We start from the raw sequence: 15,327 nt of genomic DNA, 5'->3' as shown, positions 1-15,327 counted from the left end.
TTCATATAAGGCTTTCATTTTAAATAGACATGTTTAAATACACAAATGACTCAACTAAAGCATTGAATAAATAATAACACAGGTGGAATGCAGCAAGGGCCGTGCCTGTGAAGGTGCTTTCACATGACGGCCGTCTGGGAAACGCTGTCCCAATTCCTCCTGTTTGAAATTCACTGGAAAGCAGTGCCTTTGGCCTCTAATGACTGCAATGGCTTTTAATCTCTAGATTATGTCTTTCTCTCTCTCCTTCTTGTTGGAATCCCTGCTTCTCCTTTCACAGAGATTCCCAACTTACCTCTGCAAGTCTGTAGCTCATGTGGACTCAAGTTTTCACTAGACCTTAATAGTTACCTGTATATTTAAATTAAAGTATTTCTTTTTTTTTTTCTGGAATCATTACTATCTGTACAATTCTTCCTGTTGAGATTGCCCTTTCTTTTTTGTGATGGTGATAATAAATGACAGAGTATTTGGTTTGTTTTCTTTTCTTTTCTTTTTTTTAAAGATTTATTCATTTTATCACAGCCAGATATAGAGAGAGGAGGAGAGGCAGAGAGGAAGATCTTCCGTCCGATGATTCACTCCTCAAGTGAGCCGCAACGGGCCGATGCACGCCAATCCCAAGCCGGGAACCTAGAACCTCTTCCGGGTCTCCCACATGGGTGCAGTGTCCCAATGCATTGGGCCGTCCTCAACTGCTTTCCCAGGCCACAAGCAGGGAGCTGGATGGGAAGTGGAGCTGCTGGGATTAGAACCGGCGCCCATATGGGATCCCGGGGCTTTCAAGGCGAGGACTTTAGCCGCTAGGCCACGCCGCCAGGCCCAGTTTGTTTTCTTTAAGTGTCCTTACTTGGCAAAATTAAAATTTGCGAACTTGTTAAAAATTATGTCAGTCCAGGTTAAGACAAAACTTGAATAGCACTCCTAGGTCTCCTGGTGAATGCCAGTTGCCTCACAGTCTTGATCATTTCAGGACAATAATAAAAACTACCAACCTTTCTTTCTAAATTGTATTCAAGCATTTTCTTTAGGCAAAGTTTTAAAGTGCTACTGTTTGTAAAAATCTTTATGTCTATTGCTCTGATTTATACTTTTTCTATCAGGACTGCAACTTTAATTCTTGATGAAACAACTTTTAAGAGAGGTATCTGAAGTAACCAATGAATACCTTTTCTTACTAAGATATGTTAATTTCATGTTAATTTCCAAAATGGGAACTACCTAAACCGTCATAGTTTTTGTTTGTCTTCTTTAAAATTAAGGCTGCTGTTTCTAAGTCTTGGAAAAACCAATCAGTTAAAGCTGCACACATTTAGGAATGTTTAAAAAGTTATTATATCTCTATCTATGCTCGTTCTTGTCTTGCTTAGATGAGCACAGTATGCTGCATGGGATTTCAGAACTGGTCCACAAAGAGGCCTTTAGAAATGCTCATGAGAGTTGTAAAAGAAAGAGCAGGAAGCCCAAAATGCCCCATGTTTAGGAGGCATGAGTTACAAGGGTCAATGACAAGGCCAAAACACAAACAAGAAGCAAACTTCAAAACTTCAGCAAGATTTAAAGCAGTTTATCAGGACCTGTGGTTGTCTGAATTAGCCAGGGAAGATCTGACAAGCTCAAGGTCACATTTGGCCAGCACACCCAAAACGGCAGGATCACTACTGAAAGGAGAGAGTAGAAACTAGTTAAAGAGTTTTTAGACTAAAGTATTCCTAGGCCCCTTTGCGTACTTACTGGATGTCACTGACTGATGTGAAGCTTGAATGTCCTGTGCTTTAAAGGATCTTAGTGGAGAGACGTGTCGGTTCTTGCCCGCATCTACCCACACACCTCAGTTTGTGCAGCCTACAGTGGTAGGTCATTTCTAATCTGACTTTAGCCTCTTGTTCATCTGGAGTGGTTCATGATCCAGCCCGAGAGGTAACAGAGCAAGCCTGTCAGCCTGACGTCTTAAAAGTAGACATGACTCAGAAGACCTACAGGAAGCAGCACCAGACTGAACTATGTGTGCTCCCAGGCAGGGGAATAACTTGACATCCTCCATATTGATACTGTTGAAACGTTTTCAATCTATTTTGAAATAGTATTGAATGTATTTAGTAGATAAGAGAAACTGATTTCCTGTCAATATGTGCACAAGAGGTTCTTCCAAAAATTCATGGAAATGTGTATTATGAGAAAACTGCGAGAATTTTAAAAAGTTTTTTTTTTTTTGCATTAAACTAGCTTTTAACTCCTTTTTGAAGTCTCCTCGAGTAGATGCCTCTGTCTTCATGTTTCTTTTTCTTGCAGTAACACTACCGTTTTAGCTTATTAGGAGTGTGATTCCTAGTAAGTTTTTCTATAACTGAACTGGATGATGTTAGTCATATAATCTTTCAAGTAGAAGCAACATACATGGATATAATTACAAAGCCTTGTTCAAAATATATTTAAAAGTTATTTTCCTGTGTCTCATGTCAGTAAAATGTTTCCAACTTTGCTGTATATCAGACCTTGTCATCTGAGAATAGAGCTAGTTTTACTTCTTCCTCTCCAATTTTAAACTTTTCACTTCTTTTTCACCCTGATTGCCCTGACTTAGAACTCTCCATGCAACGTTGAATAGATGTGCGGAGAGCAGACATCTCAGTCCAGTTCCTGATCATAGGAAGACGACATTGGGCTTCCACCATTACGTAGGAGGTTAACTGTGTGTTTTTCTCTTGGTCTGTGTCAAGCTGAGGAAGATCCCCTCTAGTCCTTGTTTATTGAGTATTTTTATCATCGAACAAAAGCTGTACATTTGGTAAACGCTTTTTCTCTATTAAAAAGATCATATGGTTTTTGTTCTTTATTCCAAAGCCAGGAGCCAGGCATTTCTTCCATAATTTCCCATGTGGTACAAGGTCCCAAGCAGGGAACTCGATATGAAGTGGAGCAGCCAGGACTTAAACCAGTTGGGATTCTGACATTATAGACAGCAGTGTTTCCCACTACACCAAAACATGGTTCCCAATCTGTGCATCTCATACAGACTCATTACCAAAATGCCCAGGGATCACTATTAAAGAAATGTTTTCAATTTTAAATGTTCACAATTTCCAGTAATATAAGAAGTGACTCTGGAAACCTAAACTCTCTCAATGTTTTAGTGCCAGGACAGTTTTTGTAGCTATACAGTTTTATACCTATACAAACCTGTGTTATGGAAAATAATAATTTTTTCAAGACTGAGTTACAGAGGGAAGGAGAAACTAAAAGAGGGAGAGAGAGAGGCAGATCTTCCATTCCTTAATTCACTCCCCAAATGGCCGCAATGGCTAGATCTAAGCCAATTCTAAGTCAGGTGTCAGGATCTCCCATGTGTGTGAAGTGGCCTTAGTTCTTCAGCCAACCCCCATTGCTTTCCCAGACCACAAACAGGAAGCTAGATCAGAAATGAAGCGTCCAGGACATGAACAGTCTTCCATATGGGATGCTAGCCCCGCAGGAAGAGGCTTAGCCGACTACTATGCCACAGCACAAGCCCCCATCTTCACTTTTCATTCACTTTCTGTTGGAGAAAGGAGAGAGAGCATCCAGTAGAGCACATGATGCCAAATGTTGGTGAAGTCACAGGTGCAAATTTTCCCAAGTTTCAAGTGTGTGTATGGTATGTACTGGGTGTGTATGTACAAGGGTGTGCACTGGGTGGGCCAGTACAGTGGATACCAAGACATAGACTCAGATCTGCCTTTTAGTCTGAAGAATCTGCATCATTAGTGGAAAATGATTTTTGTTATTTGATTAAAGCTGTGAGATTAGCCAACTCCAATTATGATAACCCAGACCTTCTATGCCCTTTCAGAGAGGGAAAGAAAACAAGAGAGGCCGACTCTGACCATGGTCTGTGAGCCAGGCTTCTGTCACTAAGCAATGAAGAGAAGAGCTCAAGCAGCCCTTGCAGAAGTGGGAATTTGTGGTTTCGAAAGCTGCCCATTCCCCAACAACTAAAATATGTTATTGGCATTTGGCAGTGGTTCCTATGTTTTGCTCTCCTTAAATTTCTCTTTAAAAGGGTTTGAGTTTAAAGGCAGAACCACTGAAAAATGCAGTTTAATCACAGAATTGTGAAAGGCCAAGCCCCAAGTTAACCCCAGGATGCCCTGTGCTGTTCTTGTCAACCAGGACCTTGAAGCAGGCCTATCCCCGGGAAGTGGCAGAAAGCCTGACTGTAGTCAAGAGGTTACCAGAAGAGAGGCAGAGCACACAGAGCCAGACCTACCCAGAGAGGGGAAGCAAGGCCTTCTCTCCCTCGCTGAGCCAGAGGGCTCTTTGAAAGCATAGGAGAAAAGGGAGGAGAACTGAAGGGAACCCAGAGCCCAGGGAGGAAGACAAGGCCTGGTGGTAGTACGGACTGTCACGGGACAAAGCATGGAACTTCAAAAGGCCTTCTCAGCCTAATACACTTTTCTTTAAAGTTGTGTTGTTTCCTGATTATCAAAGTATGCAGAGAATTTGGGAAGCAAGGTTATTAAAGAGAAAACTTACCTCCAGGCAGCAAGCAGAAAGGTGCAAACACACACCCTGGTTCCTCTGTATGTATGCAGCGTGGCTCATTCTTACACAGTAGACCCATTTTTATTCTACTTTTTAATTTTTAAAACTTACTAGAACATCTATCTCCAGAAGTACCAACTCTGTTGAATGCTATACAGTCTCATTGCTATTGTTAGTCTAACCTCCTTTTTAATTAACCTTCTCTTTTTTTAATTGGACATTTAAGAGATTTCTAATATTTTATTTTAAATAATGCTATGATATGCATTCTTATGTCAAATCATTCAGTGTCTGATTATTTAAGATTAATTCAGAAAAGAAATGGCTGTAATCAGAGGGTTTGAACCTGTTAAAGAGTTCTGCATTTAGGCCTGGCACGATAGCTCAGTGGCTAAAATCGTCGCCTTGCACACACTGGCATCCCATATGGGTGCTGGGTTGTGTCCTGGCTGCTCCACTTCCCATCCAATTCCCTGCTTGTGGCCTGGTAAAACAGTAAAGAATTGCCCAAAGCCTTAGAACCCTGCATCCTCAAGGGAGACCTGGAAGAAGCTCCTGGATTCAGATTGGCTCCAGTGCAGCCACTTGGGCGGGGGGGGGGGGGGGAGGTGAACCAGCGGACAGAAGATCTTTCTCTTTGTATCTCCTTGTCACTGCAAAACTGCCTTTCCAATTAAAAAAACAAAATCTTAAAAAAAAAAAAAAGAGTTCTGCATGTAATTTCTATACCCATGAGCAGTGAAAGCAAATTCTACTTTTCTTATCACTACAAGGTCTCCTTTGCTATCACTACAGCACTAACCATTGTCACATAACGAACGCAAGTCCTTGGTAACTTCAGAGGCAAATAGGAGTTTCTGATTGTTGCTTAACTTTGCATATCTTTTTTTTTTTAATATTTGTGAAGCTTTTCATGTATTTATGACTACATCCATTTTTAATGATTACATCCCAATTTCTAAAGATTTTTGCCAACTCTAAAGATTTTTTAAGTAGTTTTAAAAATTTTAAAACTAGGGGGTGGTGGCACTATGGCGCAGCGCAGGGAAAGCTGCTGCCTACTGCCCTGGCATCCACTATGGAACCCTGTCCTAGTTGTTCCACTCTGGATCCAGCTCCCTGCTAATGCTCCTGGGATGGCAGTGGAAGATGGCCCAAGTGCTTGAGCCCCTGAACCCATGGAGAGGACCTGGAAGAAGCTCCTGGCTTCTGGATCCTGATCTTCCATCTGCTGGCTCACTCCTCAAATGGATGAAATAGCTGAATCTGGGCCAAGCTGAAGCCAGGAACCAGAAGTTTCTTCTGGGTCTCCATGTGGTTGGCAGGGGCCAAGCATTTGGACCATCTTTCTCTGCTTTTTCTGGGCCCTTAACAAAGAGCTGAGTGGGAAGCAGAGTGTCCAAGCCTCCACCAGGGCCCTTATGAGATACAGCATCCCAGGCAGCCACTTCACTAGCTTTGCCACAATGGCAGGCCTTCGATTCTGTTTCTAAGCAATCACTTTCACTTCTTCAATAGCAATTTCATTGCCAGTTCCGGCTATTTTAATGTTATGATAGATTTTGAAGTCTGACAGCACAAATATGTCCTCTTATTCTTACATTTTAAGATTGTTTTAATGTACATCTGGTCTTACATTCTTTCAAAGCAACTTTGGAATCACCTTGTCAACCTAGTTTGATTTTTGAATTATTTTAATTTTTGCTCTTATTCTGGGTTAAGTTTTTTAGTTTGGAGCTTAGACTATGTAGTTTAAATTTTTGCAGTCAACATCTTAAATGTTTTATCATCTTCAATACAAATATCAGTAATTAAGTGCTGCCAGACTTTGTCAGAAAGCAGTTGTAGACTCAGCCACTTCTTGTCACTTTCTGAGACTGAGATTACACATTAAGACTTACTTTTGGGCCCTAGCGTGGTAGCCTAGTGGTTGGAGTCATCACCTTGCACACTGGGATCCCATATGGGCGCTGGTTCTAATCCTGGCATCCCCGCTTCCCATCCAGCTCCCTTCTTGTGTCCCAGGAAAGCAGTCGAGGACGGCCCAAAGCCTTGGAACCCTGCACCCGCATGGGGGATTCGGTGGGGTTCTGGGTTCCTGGCTTCAGATTGGCTCAGCTCTGGCTGTTGCAGCCACTTGGGGAGTGAGTCAGAGAATGGAGGATCTTCCTCTCTGTCTCTCCTCTTCTCTGAATATCTGCCTTTCCAACAGAAATAAATAAATCTTAAAAAAAAAAAAAAAGATTCACTTTCGATGTGCTAAAGAAACTGAACATGTAGCAAATGTTCCAATACATAGGTGCTTTTTATCCTACATTATCAAAAAGACTATTAACTACTCCTATGATAAAAATGCTTTTTAAGATCAATTCAAAAATTGCCCCTCATGAAGCCTTTCTAACTGCCCAAGGATTTGTCCCCCCACTGACCCCCTGCTTAGAGAGCTGGACAGGTCATCCCTCAGGAATTACGCTTGTCCCAACATCTCATGAATCACACATCCCCTGCAACCTCTTCTCAAGAGCACGTGGTGCTTAGCTGGCAGCAGTTGCTTGGTGTTCATGCCATTACACTGTATTCCCATCTGGTCAGGCTTGCCCTTTCGTCTGGACAGAGTTACAATTCAAGTGTTTGGATCCAAGACCTGCAGAAGAATGTTCCAGGAATATTCAGTTTTAGCTTTTGGAATGCAGAGGTTGGATGCACTTGAGAAGGCCCAGAATGCAAATAGTGCAAGAGCCAGTTGTCCATACCAACTGATGGGTGGCAGAGAAGGGAGCACGAAGGGGCTGACTGGTGACCAAAGTCAAAAATACTTTAGGGAGGAAATGAGCTGCTTGGAAGATGATGTGACTTGAAAGAAATTGTATTAGAAAAGGAAGAGCTAAACATTAAGCTCAGACAGGGCAGAGTTCAAACTCCAATTGTGATGACCATTGGCTCTCTAACCATAAAATATCTTAATCTTTTTATGTTTACTTATCTATAAAATGAATGTGGTAAGAGGGTGCTCCACAGAGTTTATGAAAAATGGAATTAAAATATATGTCTACTTTGGTGCAAAAATTATTTTTTAATTCGGTGCATATATTTTTTTTGTGATGTGGTTTTCATGAACTCCTGAAGACCCCTCGTACTTATTTTGGGATGCTGAGGTAAGAAGTAAAAGTAAATATAGACAGTACCCGGAACTAATGCGTGAAATAAAAGTGGTTATTGTCACGATGGCAACTTTCAGGGAACGGGAAGACAACACAAGAGCAGATGATTTCAAGTTTATGATATACCTGTGGACCAGAGCAAGTGTGAGCAGTCTGTCCGTGGCTGATGGGAAGACACTATAGGGTATGCTGAGGAACCAAACCTCATCCAGTAGAGGCGCCGGAGGCTTCAAGGAATTTTCATTAAAGAAATACTAGCTCTGGCAAGAACATGAAGCGCAGCAGCAAGGAGTTGGGCTCTGGGAGGCCAGCTCCCTACCATGTGCTTCCACCCAAGCCTTCTTCTTATTCTTTAAGTTTTATTTATTTTTATTGGAAAGCCAAATTTGCAGAGAAAAGGAGAGACAGAAAGATCTTCCATCTGCTGGTTCATTCCCCAAGTAGCCACAATGGTTGCTGCTGAGCCAATCTGAAGCTAGGAGCCAAGAGCCTCCTCCAGGTTTCCCACGTGGGCGCAGGGTCCCAAGGCTTTGGGCCATCCTCAACTGCTTTCCCAGGCCACAAGCAGGGAGTTGGATGGGAAGTGGGGCTGCCGGGAACACAAACCAGTGGCCATATGGGACCCTGGCATGTACAAGGCGAGGACTTTAGCCACTAGGCTGGGCTACCATACTGGACCCTACATCCAAGCTTTCTAAACCTGTTTTATATCGTGTGAACTAGCTATGTAGTGAAAAATATTTCTCTTTCAGGGTTCTGTGAATTGTAGTAATAACATTTATTCTTTGTTTATTGCTCACCGTGTATCTGCCAAGGTTCTCAATGTTGTGCATGTATTTTTTTTAAGATAATACATTTATTTAATTTATTTCAAAGGCAGAGTTGGGGGTGGGAAGAGACAGATTTTCCATCTACTGGTTTACCCGCCAAAATGGTTGGGCCATAAACCAGCAACCAGCAGCTTCTTCTAGATCTCCAACATGGGTTCTCTCTCTCTCTCTCTTTCTCTCTGGGTATGTATATAACTGTGCCTTTCAGATAAATACATAAAATCTTAGAGAGGAAAGAACAGAGGGAAAGAGAGGTAACCAAGGAAACCTCTTCTCTCAGTTTGCATAAGATAGTGTGCGACTACTTAGAGTTTCAATTAGCTGAGCTGTTCACTAAGGAAAAAGGACTTTTTTCAGTTGTCCACACCTAAGGAGACCAAACCCAGGGAAAATTGGAATCCCTACAACTCATACAGCATTGTGTCTTGGTCAGTAGTTTTCTGTCTGCTAAAGCTGACGGCAGAAGAAACTGATTGGGGTGGCACAAGACGTGAGGTGCTGCGCTGAGCAGACCACAGGCTGTCTGCATGAAACCTACAGAAAATTGGCTGTCTTGGGCCGGGTGCAGTAGCCTAATGGCTAAAGTCTTCTCCTTGCATGCACTGAGATCCCATATGGATGCCGGTTCATGTCCCAGCTGCTCTACTTCCTGTCCAGCTCCCTGCCTGTGTCCTGAGAAAGCAGTCAAGGACAACCTAAAGCCTTGGGGCCCTGCACCTGCGTGGAAGATCCAGAAGAGGCTTTTGGCTCCTGGCTTTGGACCAGCACAGCTCCGCCTATTGTGGCCACTTGGGGAGTGAAGCAGTGGATGCAAGATCGTTCTGTTTCTCTCTCTCTCTCTCTCTGTATATCTGCCTTTCCAATAAAAGTAAATGAATGACTAAATAAATAAACTTTAAACAAAAGAAAATGGGGACAGACCAGACTAAGCAGGGCTACAATACCTGTGAGCTGCATGTGGACTAGATCAGGGAAAAGCCAGGCTGGGCTGATTATTCCTACTGGTGCAAGCATAAATCAGAGTGGGTGAGGGTTGTTTGGGCTTAGCCACAGCATCAGATGGCAGAAGCTGGCACTGGGGGCTAATTCTGTCAAGTCAAACCACAGAACCACCCGAAGAGTGCATAAACCAGGACTGAGAGAGACCTGGGAGGGAAATAGTGGGTTCCCCCCTCTTACGTTACTACTCCCAGGGAAGGGCATGAAAACTAGGATGGGGGCTGGGGTAGCTAGACAGAGAGGCACTCAACAACATCCATGAGGGCTGGATAGTTGAGCTGGTTAGATGGAACTAAGCTTTAATACCCATTGACAAGTATGAGAGCCAAATGGGATGTGGGACAGACTGGACTAGTCTGCTACACATACTGGCAAACCAGGGTAGGGGGCGGGCCTGGTGGGGGTTATTGTGGGTCGCTCCAACTAGGCTGCAGCTCCCACTGGTTGATGTGAGGGCCAAGTATGTGCTGGGCAGAACCAGGCTGGACTGCAACACCCATTGGTTCCAGTGCAAGTCAGGACTGAAACCAGAACCATCCCAGCAATTGCAACCACCAGCTGATCGTGGTGATGGTCTGTGCCGGGCCCTGTGCTTACTAGTACATACAAGAATCTGGTCTGAGAACACCTCAGACAAAGTTTCTGTGGGGATCTCCCCAATCGAAATGCTGGACTCAGAACCCTAGCCAAGAAAAGACCGAAGAAAGAACAAGTCAATCAACCACCTCAGCTATATGTTGGCAGCGAAATACTGGGCAAATGAAGACTCTAACAATCAGTGGATTCTTCAACGACCTCACCGAGCTGGGACTGGCGAAAATGGCAGCGATTCATAACTGGTGAACTATTAAAACCACTTGAGCAAGGATCTCAAAAAATAATAATAATAATAAATAAATAAATAAACTTTAAACAAAAGAAAATTGGTTATCTCCTGGTTCCCTTTCGTAAGACCCTTTTCCATTCAGATTTCACCAAACTTCTGAATATGTCTCAGGTGGGAATGCTTTTCAAAATGTTTTGTTCTTCAAATCTAATCTTATCCTTGAATGTCCTTTTGTTGCTAAGCCTGGATTTTCACTTCTTTCTTCAGGCCAGTTAGTACATTGACTTTTCCGTGAATTAACATCAAACTAAGTGGTAAAAAGCATCTAGATTGGGGCCAGTGTAGTAACCATGGCATAGTAGACTAAGCCTCTGCCTGTGGCACCAGAATCCCATATGGATGCCAGTTCATGTCCTGCCTGTTCCACTTCTGATCCAGCTCACTGCTTATGGCCTGAGAAAGCAGTAGAGAATTACTCAAGTTTTTGGATCCCTGCATCCATGTGGGAGAATTTCAATTCCAAAGCTCCTGCCTCCTGGCTTCGGATCAACTCAGCTCTAGCCATTTGTGGCCATTTGGGGAGTGAACCAGCAGATAAAAGTTCTCTCTCTGTCTCTCCTCTGTGTAAATGTGCCTTTCAAATAAAAGTAAGTCTTTAAAAAGCATGCTTCTTTTCTTTTTTGTTATTATTTTCTGTGATGCAGTTGTATAGATATAGAGGAGACGTATTCAGATTGAGTAATATACTTGAACACAGTGCCCTGAATAATGTGAAATTAGTGGGACCTCTGAATGGAAGGATCATGGATTTAAAAGAATCAGATTCAAGCTAGGTGTTTGTCCTAGAGGTTAAGCTACTGGTTGCAATGTCTGCATCCCGTTCTCACATGCTGAGTTTAGGTCCCTGCTCTACGCCCTGCTCGAGCTTCCTGCTGCTCTGCACCCTGGAAGACAGCAGATGATGGCTTCAGAAGTTGGTTCCCTGCCACCCAAGTGGGAGACTTGGACTCAGTTCCTGGCCCCTGGTATCATTTCCCACAGGTGGCCACTGCAGGCACTGGGAAAGCTCTCACTGTTTCTCTGCATCTCAAACAAAAGAAATAGAAATTTCTAGAAATTTAACACAAATTGTATTTCTCCTCATTTTACTTTTCATTACAAAAACGGAGTCCAAAACAACTGTAATTGATGAGACCAAGATGGTGATCGCAATCCAGTAGTGTCCCTGTGGAGCTGAAGCCTGAAGGGGCAGGAGGAAGGCAGCTCTGGTCAAAGAAGACCATAGTTGAAAGGTGACATTTAAAACCTGAAGTGACTTTTCAGAAAACGCAGTATGTATCCTAAGTGATTGATTGCTTGCTAACTCCTAGTCAAATATCTAAAGAGATAAGGGTGAATGTCTAGAATTCAATGATAATTAAGTAAACAAAAATTATAACCCTAAATTGCCTGGTATTAGATATGGCTATTGACACTCCTCCGCATATCTGTTGTTTTTAAAATTTTTATGTGCATGTCTTATAAGTCATTCTAGTTGAAGGGGCAATGTTATCTTCCAAAACCAGAAAAAAAATCCAAAAAGTAAGGGAAAATCACTTCTCGGCCTTTTGGCTAAGATCAAGTGTAAAAAGTAAGGGAACATTCTAATTAGACAAATAGGTTGGAAATTTCAAGTCTAATGTCATCACAGCAATTTGTTAATGCAGTTTTCAAAAATTTCTGTGAAAATACAAGAATACCTGGAAAAGTTCATAGAAAATGAGATTTCAAATTAAGTTTACTTTGGTGCAAAAGATTTTTTAAAAACCTTGCATACTTTTCTCTAAGGCACAATTTCCATGAATGCTTTTGAAAACCTATACATGCATGCATTTGAAAATTTTTCCCCACAAAATGAACTCATCTTTGTTTAAATATCCGTTTGAAAGGCAGAGTAAAGGGGTGCATTGCGGCAGAGCAGGTTAAGGCACCACCTGAGACAGGCATTGCGTAAGAGCACCAGATCAAGTCTCGGCTGCTCAGCTTTGGTTCCAGTCCCTAGCCAGCTCCCCACTAAGGCCCCTTATAAAGCAGCAGAAGATAGTCCAAGTGCTCTGGCCCCTGCAACCCGCCTGGGAGACACAGCTGGAGTTCCAGCCTCCTGGTTTGAACGGTAGGAAATAAATCAGAGAACAGACTGTTATCTCTCTCCCAGATTGATTTACCTGAAAGAGTTACAGAAAGAGAGAGAATATCCATCAGTAATAGCCATGACTGGCCAGGCTGTTGCCAGAGGCCAGGAATTCCTTCCAGGGGTCCCCTCTGGGTGACTGGTACTCACGTTCTTGAGCCATCTGCTGCTTGCCAGGTACATTAGCAAGAAATGGAGGAGCCAGGATTCCAAGTAGCACTGATAAGGAAGGTAGCACCGCAAGCTGCAGCTTAACCCACTGTGCCTCAGCACTGGCTTCATAAACACATGTTTTAGTTTCCTTTTTCCTGAACTTTTTGAACTATTCTTCAACATATTATTAGGGACAAGTGAAACACAGGTCATGTAAAATGAAAAATGTTTACATTTTTGTCATGTTTATATAAATTAGCATTTTATATTGCTAAACCCATGCTTTGTAGAGCTAACAATTATGATTCCTATTTAAAGTCAAAAAATACAGAATTGTATTTTTATTTTATTTTTAAAAGATTTATTTATTTTTACTGGAAAGTCGGATTTACAGAGAGAAGGAGAGAAAGATCTTCATCGCTGGTACACTCCCCAAGTGGCCTTAATAGCCGGAGCCGATCCAATCTGAAACCAGGAACCAGGAACTTCCTCCAGGTCTCCCACATGGGTGCAGGGTCCCAAGGCTTTGGGCTGTCCTCGACTGCCTTCCCAGGCCACAAGCAAGCAGGGAGCTGGAAGAGAAGTGGGGGTTGTATTTTTTTAAGGTTTATTTTTTTATTAGAAAGATTGACAGAGAAAGAGCTCTCACTTCTGCTGGTTCACTCCAGAAGTTATCCCAATGACCAGGCCTGGGCCAGGCTGAAACCCCAAGGGTTGGCATTCCATCTGGGCGGCAGGGCAGTGCTGTGGTCTGGGATGCTGACATTACAGGAGGTAGCTTAATCCACTGTACCACAACACTGACCCCCAGAATTATATTGTCTTAAACTCTGCACTTGTTCACATCCTGCTCTGCAGAAGTAGCTTTTGTTCACTATACCAGTATACTGCCCTTCTGAACGGCTGTATGCATTTCACTCTGGGAAAAAGCCCCGCTTCTTCGGTTTCTCACACACATGCACACGGGCAGGCATTTTGCTTTGCTTTTTTTTTTTTTTTTTTCCTTTGAGCTGTGTTTGTTTCTTGCTTTAATAAAGTCACTTCTCCAGTTTTGGTAAATAGCCTAGGCTTTATGTTGATGTTTTGTTACAGAAGTTTATGCTGCTATCATTTATGAATTTCCCAGTAGTTAAGCTAATGTAAGACAAAGGTTACCGTTTTTGGTTAGTTTGTTTTTAGTGGGATCAAATCCTGCTACCTTTCTGTGGCTTGTATTTGCCTCTTAACTACGTACTGTGGGCATCTGGATCTAAATGCACGCTCCATGCACATGTAGATTTGTCTCTTTGTTTTTATCAGCTGCATAGCATAGACACTTTATAAGTAACTCAGGTTTAAATTAGGTACATTAAGCAGCTTAAACCTGAAGACTCCATTTCCCTGGGCATTTGTGGGAATGTGTCTGTAGTATAAATTCATTAAAGTAAGACTGCTAGGTCAGAGGGTATACATGCTTTGTATGGTTTGATAGATTCGCCAGCAACCCACTGAAAAAGTGGAACTTACAGTTCCATTCAATGTCGTGAGAACTCTTGTTTTCCTGAATTCACACTACATTTCTATATTAACAATATTTAAATCCCTGCCGATCTGAAAAAGTGCAAATAGCTTCACATCATTGTTTTCATTTGAATCCTTCTTACTGTAAGACTGAGCATCAAACTCCTGTAGTTGTTGGCCATTTACAGTTTTTATGAATTGCCTGTTTAATTAATCTGTATTTTAATTATATCCTTAGTGTTTTTCTTATTAATTTAAAGGAAACCTTTGTATATCAAGGAACTTGGCACTTTTTCATATAAATATTTTCTCCAGTTCTTTTGTCATTTGATTTTGTAAATTCATGTTGTGCAAATTTAAAAATTTTGAATATTCAGACTTAACATTTTTGTGACTTCTAAGATTATAAAATATGTCACATAAATATTTTAGTATGTTTATCTAATATTTTTATAGTTTAATAATACTGTTATGGTTATCTTTTTATATTTGCTCCTTCAATTTATTGCGAATTGCGTTTTGCTGAGATGAGTTAAGGGTTCAGCTGTATTTTTCTCTCCTAATGGCCAACCGGTTGTTTCAGCATTACCCATTAGATAATTTGTCCTTCAAAATCTTTATCATGCACTGAACTCTCTTGCATTTGAGTCCATATCCTGGGTATACAAATGTCCAGGCATACCGAAACCACTTACATGACAGTATTCCAGGAAAAACAAGATGTGTAATGAGCATGGTATTGTCAGTAGTGTTTTACCATTTGCTACTACCTGAAGACAAAGAATAAAAATTACTGACCATCTTGGACCGTGGTGTGCACACTAACAGGGAGCACCTATTTCAGTTTACTCACAAGGTTGCTTTCCTCATCAGCAACTCAGTGATTTGTTAAATCACGGCCTTCTAGCCAGGAACTCACTTTAGTTTCTCGTTTAATCTCAGATCTTGCTGGTCCCATAAAAGCTGTTCAGTACTAATAATGTTGAGCACTGATATTGTACTTTTCATCCCTAAAGTACTGTATAAACATTAGCTGATTAAATGTGTTGATGAAAGGAAGGGATTTGCAGAGGGCTTCAGGAAAACCCATCTCTAGTTGCACACCTGTGCAGGGATGATTCCTAAAAGGCCGCACGTCTGTCTGTGAGTGGCAGTCAGCAAGCAAGG

The 15,327-nt window shown here is 42.0% G+C and overlaps 1 protein-coding gene and 1 pseudogene across 1 annotated transcript in view; both read left to right on the top strand.

Moving 5' to 3' along the window:
- The window catches only part of PLEKHM3 (pleckstrin homology domain containing M3), a 212,803-nt gene that overhangs the window by 154,296 nt on the left and 43,180 nt on the right, over positions 1-15,327 (top strand). The gene's annotated exons all lie outside the window — the stretch shown is intronic.
- Positions 11,929-12,068, top strand: LOC118757877 (U2 spliceosomal RNA; annotated as a pseudogene).

The sequence above is a fragment of the Ochotona princeps genome, chromosome 5 (assembly GCF_030435755.1).
Source record: "Ochotona princeps isolate mOchPri1 chromosome 5, mOchPri1.hap1, whole genome shotgun sequence".
Classification (NCBI taxonomy): Eukaryota; Metazoa; Chordata; class Mammalia; order Lagomorpha; family Ochotonidae; genus Ochotona; species Ochotona princeps.
This window is presented reverse-complemented; position numbering and strand designations above follow the sequence as displayed.